The sequence below is a fragment of the Xenopus tropicalis genome, chromosome 1 (genome assembly GCF_000004195.4).
Source record: "Xenopus tropicalis strain Nigerian chromosome 1, UCB_Xtro_10.0, whole genome shotgun sequence".
In the NCBI taxonomy this organism is placed as follows: Eukaryota; Metazoa; Chordata; class Amphibia; order Anura; family Pipidae; genus Xenopus; species Xenopus tropicalis.
In genome coordinates, this window is record NC_030677.2 from 125,889,057 (window position 1) to 125,902,750 (window position 13,694).

Sequence of the window (13,694 nt, forward strand, 5' to 3'; positions counted from 1 at the left end):
CAAAGAGTAGGTGTTTGTGTGGGCCTTTTGGCATACAATTCTATGCATAGATCTGGGATATTGCAAAAACACAACAGAGACCCCAGAGGATGCCCTTTGCTTAAAGGAGAATTATACCGCCGGGTGCAAAAAGCATCCATAACTATCACTGCCTAGAACCCCACTCACTAATGTCTGTCCTTGTTGCTAACCGCTAGCTAATAATGCAGAGGAGCGCAGCCACCTACCTGCCCGATATCTTCTTACTGACTGAAGACTCTTTGGGTCTCACCGCCGGCACCTAACCTGCTAAGCACGTTCATATTGGCAGAGAGACCCAAAGAGTTAGCGATAGGGACAGACATTAAACTTAAAGACAATGCGATAAGGGAGACGTGACGGGGGTCTAGGCAGTGATAGTTATGGGTGCTTTTTGCACCCAGGGGGTGTAGTTCTCCTTTAAAAAAAAAAAAGTTCTACTTATTCCATAATATTCCATTACAGACAGCTTGATATTGAAAATTCAATTCAAGCACTTCGAATTAACATCTCAGGTTCTTACATACATATCTCTGAGACTGAATGTGTAGATAATATTGTTAGTAAATATTTAAAAAGCATAAGGTAGATTTGGAGTGAATCTAGTGAAGTATTCTGCATGCCAATTTTCCTGTTAAAGGTAATTGGATTCCATTTGTGCCGCATTTGACTAAATGTGTGGCCTTTTTGCTTCATTTATTTCAAAGACCATACACAGCCCTTATTTAAAATAATTTGAGATTTAGCTGCCATTAAAATAGAGTATAACACTTTTGAAACAATTTACTCTCTTGGGATTCTGAATATTTTGCTAAATCTGTAAACCTGTTTTCCATTATTTTGTTTGTGTGTTTTGTTTTTTAGTTTTGAACATGGGTCTTCCTTTAATCTAAAAATAATTTACAAGTCTGGCAAATAACAGCAGTGGGCTACAAACTGGTACATCAATGGAAAAAACAGTCATTCTTTAAATTGCACTTGTCTTTGAATAACTAAATATACACACTTACAAATACTAATATATTTGGTTGCCAATGTACTCCCTGTTAAAAAAAAATTGAGCCAATTATGATAAAGTAGTCATGATTTACCTTTGTAAAAGAATGTAGCCACCAGCCTCCTGTTCCTATATAACACATGTAACATATTGCATAGGATGTAGAAGGCTAGCATTCATTTCAGTGGTAAAAATGTTCCAATGTGTGCCACATACTTTATAAATTATACTTTTGGTGTTTTATATTTATTTAAAAAAAAGATTACATTTTCTTCCATGAGTTGCATGAACTTCACAGTAAGGGATATGTCACATGGGGCGCTTAATAACCCTACGGACATCTCTTTTCCTGCGGATAATGAAGTACCTGACAATACATCCCCATCCACAGTACTTGGAATTATTGCATGTAAAGCACATTACATGCGGCAATACTGAGTAATCACTTAAAAATCTCTCCTCTCGCATTTTTGGATGATTGCACAGGATCACTGAATAAAATGTGTTTTATATGTATCAATTCCAAGTGGGCAGGTATTGTCGGGTGCTTCATTGAGGCACTTCCTAAGGGTTGAACCAGGGTTTCCAGCTTCACAGTAAGATCACAAAACCTAAGAGACAACATGCCTCCTTTCTGCCAGAAGACCAAAGTACACAATGCAGTTTGCGCTGGAGAAAAATAACCTTCTGACCATCACATGACTTGGCCAGGTGGAAAGTTTGCTCATAGAAAAGTGGATTTGTGGATACTGAGTGAATTCCCAAGAAATTGTAAAAAAAAGTACCATTGCTGTAAGCCATTCATGCTATAATATTTAACATTCCCTAGTGGTTATTTTGACTGGTTTGAGATAATGAATACTGACAGTTTGGACAATGATAACAATAATAAATAACAACAATAGTAAGTATCAATATTTTTCAAATCAGTCAAATGGCTTATTAAATCAATTGGCCAGTAGGAATTATTTCTAAATATTCCTGGGCACATGCAATTACTAAGAATTCTGCTGCAAACCTGCAAGATTCCCAGCTTGACATTTGATAAATCAACCCTTCAGTATTACTTAGGAAGAAGTGTTTCAGATCAGTACTAATTTGATGTCACTACAAAAAGAACACGTTTCCTGTTCACTTGGTTTTTCGGGCATCAATTACTTTTATTTTTACAGGTTGGATTATTCTTTCCAGGTTTTAGGTAGCAAGCTTTAATTTTTTGGAAAAAAAAACAGGATCAGGCCAAAAAATATCTGACAAGTGAAAAAAAGTAATCAAAGCCTGAAACACTTCCATTTTTTTGGTATTCCCCAAACCCAATGTCTGACTGATAATAAATCTGTTCCTATGTACAATATGAAGATGGTTAAGTGCTTGCCTTTATGAAATGGTTATTTACCTTTTCAAATATTAGCAATAATACGTTTGTAATAATGGCTATTTAATATCACTCCTAACTAAAATATATTCAAATTAAGTTTACTTTGTTATGCTGGACATTTAATGCAATATGTAGACATCTTTACAGTCATGAGATTGGACATTAACTAAATGGTTTTATATAGCTTTTATATCAGAACAGGTCCTTCTTAAATACAGTGCGCTCTCTGGGCTGACAAACAAATTTATACATGTATCAAATTTAGTATTCCATGACAGTCATCTTAAAAAAAACAAGCACTTAGCTATCATGTTTAGTGGTCTCGGTTAATATTTAATTGAATAAACATACATCATTTTAATATTTTATCTTAGTGAATTAAATCAAACAGAACAAAATGTTTGGACAGTTCATTGTATTTGATAGAATATTGTTGCAAAAAAGTCAGCCATAAAACAATACCTTCATAATTGAAAATCTTGATTGTGTATAATAGGGCTCATATACTAAAGTAGGCACTGACTTGCACAAGTGCAGTTGTTAATAATTATAATAATAAGGCTTTTGCTTTCATTTTATTATATATAGATGACTGTCCAAAATTGTTTACTGTTTGGTTGCTTTCAGCAGCTGCTCTTATGCAATTTAACATCTATGTTCCTACTTCAGCAGCCATATGTAGTCTGTCAGCATTATCTGTCAGGAGAATCGTGAGTGAGCTTAATGCTATGACCTAGATAAGTCTGTGTACGGTAGACACTGTAATGTTCCATGGTTAAAATCTCCTTTGCTGGCAATAAACATGGATCTTTCAAAGTGTTATAAGTCCAAAGCACAGTTCATATTTGGTGCTTGAAAGGAACTAAAAAATAATCAAGCAATTCTCAGTATTGTCTATGACAATGTAGTCTCTTAAGCCTTGGGATCAGTGGCAGTTTTTCAGGATTTTAGCAGAGTTTTCCCTGCAGAATGCATTATAATATAGTTAATATTTATTCACTAATGGGAATTTTTTTGCATGAAAAATTATTTTTTTAAATTGTTGCACAAAAAACTAGTGTCAAAAATCTCAAACCAAGTTTCAAAACAAAAGAAGGATTCTTCAGAGAAGGGAAGGGACATCTGTCACTGTCTTCTACATGATCTTGGCAAGTTTTAGCTGGAAAATTGGCGATTTGGATTTTTAGCCATTTTAACACTTAGGAGCACATTTACTTATCCACAAACACTCCGAGTGTTCGTTCGATCGGACCAAACGTATTTTCCGTGACTTTTTCGATGCTTGCACGACTTTCACAGTGCTTTTGCAACTTTTTCGGCGCTTGCGCAACTTTTTCGTATTTTTAGCGTGAACAAATCGGATCGGTTTTGCCGCTGTTTACAATCATTCAGGACGAAAATTTCTTGACTTTCGGATCGCCAATACGATATTATCGTGACTAATACGATTTTTTCGTAAGCATTTTCGCGATATTTGCGGTCCTCAGAAATTTTCGTTTCCAATCCGAATTTTTCCCATTCGGGATTCAAACTCGTGTTTTGATAAATCTGCCCCTTTGTAAATCTCAGATGAGTCGCAAAAAAAGTGCGAATATTCGCAAACTTTGCGAACCCCGTAGACTTCAATGGGAAGGCGAACTTTAAAACCTAGAAAAGCCATTTCTGGCCAGAAAACTGATTTTAAAGTTGTTTAAAGGGTGCCACGACCTGGACAGTGGCATGCAGGAGGGGGATCAAGGGCAAAAATTTCTCTGAAAAATACTTTGTTGACACAGCGTTGCGTAAAACCGCAAAGGCAGCCGGCAGACCTAGTGGAAATATGCAGTGTTTTTTGCTATTTTGCACTATTAGCACCATGGAAGCGGGATTTGCTGAAAAACGCCATGTGTGGCTTGTGCTGTGTTTTTAGGCTGAGAAAAAACGCAGCGGAAAAACGCCTTGCGAACATACGCGAAAAGTTTGCGAACTTGCGAACTCGCGAACACCCGATGTTCATGCGAATTAGTTCACCGGCGAACAGTTCACTACATCTCTAACTCTATGTAGCATAAAGGAAAAGGTCAAACATGTTTACTTTAAAGTAAACTTTAAATAATGGTTCTATAGATTTTTTTTTTAAAATATTACTTCTGTTTATAAATAGAATTGCATTTATGTGACAGTAGCATATCCACTCTGAATCTCATCCACACAATATGGATGGCAAATTTGATAGGTGACAAGTTGTTGAATGTATGCAAAAAAATCCATGCAAAGATTATCTTAAAAAATGTGATGTGGAGTAAAAACTATAAGCCTCCTTGTCACATTCTTTGGTTTGTTAGCTGTCAAATCTGTCATGCAAATTATTTGGTTAAAAGACTATTTTTCCTCCAATCTCCTCCAATCAGAGTCATGCATTCTTGATAATTACATAGTCTAAGGCATGTCAAATGAAGCATGTAAATTGACATGCATAGATGAAGCTTAGAACATTAAATAAAAGGATAATAACTGGCATTTATAATCAAGAAAAACCACAATGTTTGCTAAAGGGCCATTTTAATTTATAGTGAACAGGAAAAGTGTTGGATTTTAAAAATGTCTTAAGTGTAATATTTTATTCTTGGTTGTAATATTTTCCTCTTACTAAACTCTACCCATCATTAAACCTATTATACTGGTTTCATAGTAATATAGTGTACTGTACTGTCATTCTTTTCTTTTTAAAAAATCAAATGAACTCATTTCCACAAATGTCTGACATTTGCTAAAAAGTCTAAACTGAAAAAGAATTTGTGGAAAAAAATGGTCAGAAAAGTCATGAAACTACTACTTGTTTTAATTGTTGCACTAAACCTCTACCTTTTCGAATTGTTACACAAAAAAAACGTAAAAAATCCAAAAACCTCTAAAGGTTTGAAGCAAAGTAGATGTTTGGTTTCTGGTACATGTACTGGTTTAGCAAGTAAAAAGGTTGTTTCATTGGCAATATCCATTAACTAAACAATTTAGCAGAAATCATGGTGACAAGTTAAAAAATTGCACCAATTGACACACACCGTTGTATGGAATGCTTCCAACTGACCTTTTTAAATGTTATTTGCATCTAAAACTAAACAAATAAAATGTTAACCAAAGAGCATTCCCTTCTAACGATGTAATTCATTTAATATTCAATATAGAGATATATTATATATCTGTCTGTCTATCAGGTCTGTCTGTAACCATATTATTATTGCTTTATTTTGAGTATAAAATTTATACCCATTGTGTATAAAATGTCTTAAAAAATTAAGATTATAAAATCTTCCTCCACTGTGGTCCTTGACTGAATGCAGTCTGATCTCATTTGAAATACGTACGATATACAATGAGTTTGAAAATGCAACAATCATAATACAGCATGATAAGATGAATGCAGTTTTGATTATGAAAAATGTTATAACTCAAGGATCATTAGGTATGCAAGCTTTCTGTATCTGATTTGAAGTCATACTATGCATTTTTATGTACTTTGTTATAAAAAACACTAACCAGATATTCTGTCTTATGTGAATGTAAATGGATACATTTAGTTAAAAAATGGAGAAAGCAAGTAAAAAAGGGTGGGGAAATGGCACAGAGGATTAAAGATTAAAAAGAATAAATAGATATACAGGAATCAGTAAAGATAGGTAAAATATACTTGAATGGAGAGAGTGGGTGAATTTTAATGAAGGGGCAAAAAAGTTAATATAGAATAAAAGAAACCTTGTTTACAATTGTAAGTGCAGGAGTGCTCAAATGGATACAAGCATGCACATGTATTGACGCTATTTGTTAAAGTTACTTACATTTAAGCAGACTCCTTGCACTTCTGAATAGTTTATCGAATGAATCTGTTCAGCCTGTTCTGTATCATGTGCAAGTATGACTATAGAGACTGGGGAACACTGGTGTTACAGTCTCCCCGGACACAGGCCCGGGCCTAGGGCGGCACAAATTTAGGGGAGAGTATGCGAGTTTAAATGGCCGCTGTCATGCATATCTGTAACTTGTTATCAGCTAAAACTGAATTAGGCTGAATTATGTCTAAAATATAAGTTGCCCTTTAAAAAATCCATTCTATAAGGGTACATTTTTCTTGATAATGTGATCATTTACAGTTTGTTAACTGGTGCAGAAGTTGCGCATGGGAAATAAATCAAGGAGACAAAACAGCTCTGCCTTGATTTTTCTTTCAGAGATATGAAGATTTTTGCTGTGAAAAGACCATTGTGGAAAAAAGACACCACGAAAAAAATGCTCATAGACTCTAAAGACAAAAAAAAACATCCATTGACATAGATGCATTTAGACTTAGATTGACTTCTTTGCTTCAAGGTTTTCAGATTTGTGACACCGTTTATTTTGTGCGACAATTCGAAAAAGTAGAGGTTTTGGTGTTGAGTTTTATGACTTTTCTGTGTCTTTCCTACATGGATTATTTCAGTTCAGTCTTTTAAGTAAGTGTCAGATATTTGTAGAAATGAGTTTATTTGAATTTTTAAAAAGAAAAAAAAATTGAATTGTTAGAGTTTTAGTAAATCTGTCCCTATTTATATGAATTGTTGGATGAGTAACATTTCTACACTTAAGGAGTAGATTTATGAAAGTGTGAGATTAGAGCTCACCACAAAAATATTCATCTACTTTCTATTCATTTTTATGGGATTATTAGAAGAGTGTTTATCACTGGTTGAAATGTCAAGTTCAAGATTTGATAAAGATACTTCTAAAAATCCCACAGCAATAAATAGAATGTGGGTGGGTGTTTCTGTGTTGAGCTCTAATCTCACACTTTCATAAATCTGCCCCTTAAATGTGTGTGGGTGTATCCAGGCCGTTTAGCATCTGGACACTTTGTATGATCAGGTACAATAAAATCTAAATGCTTTTTCTAGATATAGCTATGAACTTTACCAGTCATTTTTTATAAAAAACCCAATTTTTTGCAAGAGAAAGGCATAATTCTTCTAATGCTCCTCACCGTTTATGTCTCCAAGGACTTCTCTTTGTTGTGCTTCTTTCTCTTTCTTCCTAGCCCATGATAGCTTTTGGCACAACACTATTCTTCATCTTCATGGTGAAACAGAATAAGAGAAGCGTGCGATACTGCAGGGCTAAGTTAAGGCTTTGGGACATAAGGAGAAATGAAATCAGTGTCAAAACCCTGTAACTATGACAGCTTCTTTGTTACGTGTTTTGAAGTAAAAGCAATTTTAAGAAAAGAAAAAACATTTTCAGCTTTGACAAATATTACAGGTAGTGGTAAATGCATATAGAAAGACATTTGCTGATAGAAAGTAAACCTACTGTAGTATATTAAAGATGTTTAAAAAAAAAAAACAAGGCCATTTATATATAATTAACCAAATCCAGGGACACAAAATAAATTATAACTGAAATACAAACAAATAATAATAAACCAGTTAAAGTATTTTTGTAAAGTGACACTGAAATTGGTGGTATATTTTCACTGGACACATTTCTAATTTTTATACAGGTATCGGACCCCTTATCCGGAAACCCGTTATCCAGAAAGCTCCGAATTACGGAATGCCCGTCTCCCATAGACTCCAATTTAATCAAATAATTCAGAATTTTAAAACTGATTTCCTTTTTCTATGTAGAAATAAAACAGAACCTTGTAATTGATTCCAACTAAGATATAATTAATCCTTATTGGATGCAAAACAATCCTATTGGGTTTAATTAATGTTTTATTGATTTTTTAGTAGACTTAAGGTATTGAGATCCAAATTACGGAAAGACCCCTTATCCGGAATACCCTTGGTCCCGAGCATTCTGGATAATGGGTCCTATACCTGTATATGCACTGGAACAAGGACAGCACTCCTAGGATTTAAAGAATTGTAAGCAAAATGTAAATGCAAAAATAGAAAGGTTTATTACTCAACGTTTCGGTCTTACACAGAAACCTTTATCTGGAGTGTTTTTTGTTTTTCACTCCAGATGAAGGTTTCTGTGTGAGACTGAAACATTGAGTAATAAACCTTTTTTATTTTTGCAATTACATTTTGCTTACAATTAAATTAAATCCTTGGAGTGTTGTCCTTGTTCCGGTGCACTTTTTTTTTTTTTTGGTACTAACACCCAGGTTTTGTTGCTGCAAATGATGTGCACACTGTGGACTATTTTTTACTTTTTATATATGGATATTTAAACAAAAGTTAATACATGCAGCATCTGGGTTAGGGAACTTTGTTTACAAGTGTATCATTAATAGGAACACTAGTATTTGAATTGCCATGAAGACATGTATCGAAACTGTTGAATTAGATTATAGCTAGTGATGAGTCCCTCCAAATGCTGTGTTTGTTTGCTTTTATTGGATAGGGTAATTTTACCTTTAAAAAAAAAATGATATTACATTTAATATTTTGCTACACATAGATAGTTACTATGCTGACATACTCAGGACCTGCTGGAATATAGTCATTAGTTGGTGTGTTTAGTATGTGTTATGCATTTAGACACCAAGCAGGACCTGAGTTTCTAAAATGGGAGTTGTATTTCATCATTGCTGTTCATACTTATTAATTTATAATAACTTGATGATCACGGTAAACCATTGTGTTACCATTTCTGGGGGGAAATTCTAGGACAAGATAAAGTTTCACAGAATGATATTTGGGGCTTTGAAAATTGTATTTTATCTCTAGCGTTGGTTTCGCTGTTGCAGAAATGATATTCTTTACCTTAAAGGTGCTATGATCATTTCTTATGTGGATGACAATGCTGAGAGTTTTGTGGACTTCTCCTCAGAATCTTATTTTCAAGTACATTTTGTGCTTGTGATTGCATGTGCACTGACAATATGTAACATACTGATTATTCTTTAATTGTTTCTCAATAGATGAAAATTGGGCTGGATGGAGCTTGAATGCAGGACTATTAAAATATCATCTGGAATTATTGACAGGCTGTGAATTTATGTGCTATTATTTGAAATTATGCACACAGCATTTCACAATGTGCAATTCAAATGTGCATCTCTTCCCATATTAAAGAATTATGATTCATTAATTGTGTTTTTGGGCCTGTTTCCCTCTGGCACTTTGTGTATTTCCTGTGCTATTGGAGTAACACCACATTGTCTGTATCAACATAATGACAGAAAGATGGAAATTATGCATCTTTAAACTAACTATTAACAAATGCTCTTCCTTTTCAAAAATTGCTATTTGCAGATCTTATAAGTAGACACATTGTTAATTTTCATTCTAAATTGTACATTTTGTTTCATTTTAAACTGGAGTTTGCATTTCCACGGTCCACAATATATATTCTATTCTTTCCATTTTTAAAGTGGAAGATTTCCTATAGGGAACTCCTCGCAATTCAGTGGAGCTATCTTAAAGAAGTAATTCTTCAATTGGTAAAGCAAGGTCACTACCCCTTTATTCCAAATCAAGACTTACTGGATCACTTACTCCAGCAGGATCTGACTACACTTACGTAAAATATGTTAAGGGAAGTCAGGGCAGCGTTTTTTCCTCACTCGTTTGCACATTATTAATCATACTGGCACACAATTAATATTACAGTTATCTATATGATTAACAATATTTAAATAAGAGTGGAAGAGATTGTTTATGCATAGTAGCACTGCCCTAAAACCCCCAGCAGCCTACTCTATATCTTTATAGTGAAGGAGGGCTTCTGGAACTCCATCTTCCAGAAGGATGCAGCTGATGTTTAAGAAGGTGACCTTCCTTTATTATCCAGACACTTGCATAAAGTTTTGTTATACCCATAAAAGGCCCTTAAGTAGGCAATTTATGGGCCGATTTCCTAATTTCAAATCAACTTATCAGAATGTATTCAACTGCTTTGAGGAGCCAAACACCACTGTATTCTGAGGAGCGCATTTATTAACATTCATATTTTTTTTCTTTTCAGAAATCGTGGTTTTTAGGTATTCCTGTTCTTTTTGTTTTCATTTCGCATTTTAATTAATTTGTGCTTTTTTAATTTGGATCTTTTAATAAATGACTAGATATTTATGGTTTTAGTGGAAATTAGTTTTTTGTGGTTTCAACAACCTCTTAAACCACTAAAATCAGAATGTTGGTAAATGGGCTTACCCATAATTTTACAGCTACAGTTACAGCTACCATTACAATACAGAACCTGTATTGTAATGGTTTCAATCATTACCACCCCATCAAAAATATCAGTGGATGATAAGTCACACCCCCTCCCCCCATAAGTTCAAGCAAAAACATGTCCAATTTCTGACATAATCGTCAGAAATCGTGGTTTTTAGGTATTCCTGTTCTTTTTGTTTTCACTCCACATTTTAATTCATTTGGGCTTTTTTAATTTGGATCTTTTAATAAATGACTAGATATTTATGGTTATAGTGGAAATTAGTTTTTTGTGGTTTCAACAACCCCTTAAACCACTAAAACCAGAATGTTGGTAAATGGGCTTACCCATAATTTTACAGCTACAGTTACAGCTACCATTACAATATCAGTGGATGATAAGTCACACCCCCTCCCCCCATAAGTTCAAGCAAGAACATGTCCAATTTCTGACATAATCGTAATCATTTGATTGTGGCTACCTGCTGGATCTACTTGCTTATTATATATATATATATATTACCGTGCACCTGGGACAAGGATTGAAGCGGTGTGCCACCCTTGGTTTGAGATATATACAGTATATATATATATATATATATGCGTGTGTGTGTGTGTGTTTATATTAGTGTGTGCTTTAGAATTGGAGGAGCTTAACTTCAGTGTTTAGCTCTCGTTTCTGTTCAATATTTCTGGCACTGCTACAATGCAAATACAGTATCTTGCCAATCAGCATTGTGTAAAAATACTCCTGCATCAAACCTGTGCTCAGAATATGTTCATTTTATTAATTCAGGCAATGCAAATTAAAAGCATGAATAATAAATAGGAGTCATTTACATGCCTCTTTCTCAAATTACATCTCAAAAGCAGTGGCACATTTCATAAAATGTTAAATATTTAATACACATTTACACTGTCTATACTGGTCTGGGAGATCAAATTTATTTTCACGAAATCTGCATATCACCCCTGACTAGTTAAATAACAGAACATGGAATATTTGATCTCCTTTCTCTCAAACATAAAACGTTATCGCAATTTCCTGAAGGTCTGTTAGCTTTTCAGTCCACTTTGACAATATGACTTGCAGTGTATTCCAGAATTAATAAAGCTGCCCCAAATGTCTAATTGCTTATGCCTTGAGGGGTTTTGGCTTAGTCTAAAACAATATTTCTTTGTTAATGATAAAAAAATAAGTTCATCACACAAGGTTTTGCAGTTTGAACAAAAGAATCAGTAACACATTAATAAATCTTACTGTAAAACACACCTCCTCAATCATATCTACGAAAAATAGATCCAGTGCTCAGACAGCTAAACAACATTAAAGATCTGGGTAAAGATTTCTGGGTTTATTAAGGAAAGTAAGAAATGTGACTGAATCAGAATGAATCAGCCTGAATCAATTTAATTCAGATTCAGATTGCCAAGAAAGCTGCAATTCAATATGAATCAATATTAAAATGTACTGAATTAAAAGGGAAAAAATATATTGGCCATAGCTGACAAAAGGCTATTAATTGAGGCAACATCTTTCTAATTCCAGCAATTCATAGCAAACAATCAATTATTTGCTTTTATTTATTGCTCCTGCAGTTCTCTTCTTCTTTGTTTGGTCATTTTGGGTTATTATATAGAGCCCATATTATGGATAAACATTCATATTTCTTTTCATTGCTCATGTTCATTATCTACTACGTTTCGATAGATACCAATAATGTGTCAGATTTTTAAAGTTCGTTTTCTAAAGTCCAATGCCAAAAAGTTTGGATAGCATAATTAATATTGTAAAAGAAAATCTGCAAGCGAGGATATAGTTACACTAATAAATGACGGGAATGATATTTAAGAATGATCTTTACATGCCACCCTTTATGAACTTACTTAAAAATGTTTCACCATTTTCTTGCATCTAAAGCTAGTACCCGCTCTCCAGGCTTCTGCAAATTCAGGTGCTGTAATTCAAAACTTGGGGCATCAGAATCATGATATCCTGTAGCATTACCTTATATTATAACTTGAATTAACCAATGCGATATCAAAATATGACTCTATAAGTAAGTAAGTATAATGTTGTAAGAATAATATGAAATATATAATATAGTTGGAATATTTCATTAAGTTCTTCAGAGTAGGAACTGATGCTGTTTTAATCTTTACTAAGCTGTTTTACTTACAAATAATATTCTGATCAAAGTTTCCCTGTTAGAGAATTTGCTGCAATTGATTTTGCAATAAAATACATGCCTATTAATTACTTAAAGTATTGATTTGACATCTTGCCTCATTAATAGTATGCTGTTGACATTTCCTCTTTATATAGTGATATAATATTTTTATTTCTAGGTCTCAGGGTGGAGAATTTCTTTGCTGAATTCTATACCTGAAAATTCAGGTAAGACAATTTAAGATTAATTATCATCTAAGGGCATAGAATGTTAAATTTACAACATAATGAATTATCATCTATATATTAACTTTCTATCAGTAAATACACATGCATTTTATAAGTATCTGTTATTGATGTTTGAGCAAGAAAGGTTTGTATACTACATCAGAAATGTCATTAATAGATGCAAAGTGTGCTAGCTGCAACGGATTGTTTTCTTTTTATATAATGCTCTTAAAATACAAGAATTAATTCAGCATTTTCCTTTTTTTAGTCAATGTGTATCTTTAAAGTCTGATGTAGAGAAAACCATTGGCCTCTTTAAGGGCAATGGTACACATGGAGATTAGTGGCCTGCGGTAAAATCTCGGCTACCACGGGAAACTAATCTCCCTGAAATGCCTTCCCACCAGCAATAAAGTGGGAAGTTGCTTCATTTTCTGAAGTTGGCCTCAGGAAACTTTGTGAGACTTCTAAAAACGAGGCACTGCGTATTCCTTCCCATGGGCGATTCACTTTGTTGCCATTGGGAAAGCATTTTGGGAAATGCCTAATCTCCTCATGTTCCATTGCCCTAAAAGGTGCTATAGGGGGTCTATAATATGTTATGGTAGACCACAAGATATTTAGCCATCTGTGACTAAATTTCATTGAGATCAGTCATTAGATATGTGAATTGTGAGTTTTGGTGATAGAACTTGTATGCCTCCTTAAGAGAGGGGGCTTAGGGTGTGGTTACTTCTACAGCAGAGGCATGTTAGGTGTACACTTTAGGTATGTTTGGCCCTAAAGGCT

At 34.0% G+C, this 13,694-nt stretch overlaps 1 protein-coding gene across 45 annotated transcripts in view; it reads left to right on the forward strand.

Moving 5' to 3' along the window:
* Nucleotides 1-13,694, forward strand: part of ptprd (protein tyrosine phosphatase receptor type D) — a 909,395-nt gene that overhangs the window by 419,543 nt on the left and 476,158 nt on the right. For all 45 annotated transcript variants that reach the window (XM_031895469.1, XM_031895576.1, XM_031895588.1 and 42 more), the window contains exon 7: nt 12,857-12,905. The gene's annotated coding sequence lies outside the window, so the exon portion shown is untranslated. The remainder of the gene's footprint in view (nt 1-12,856; nt 12,906-13,694) is intronic.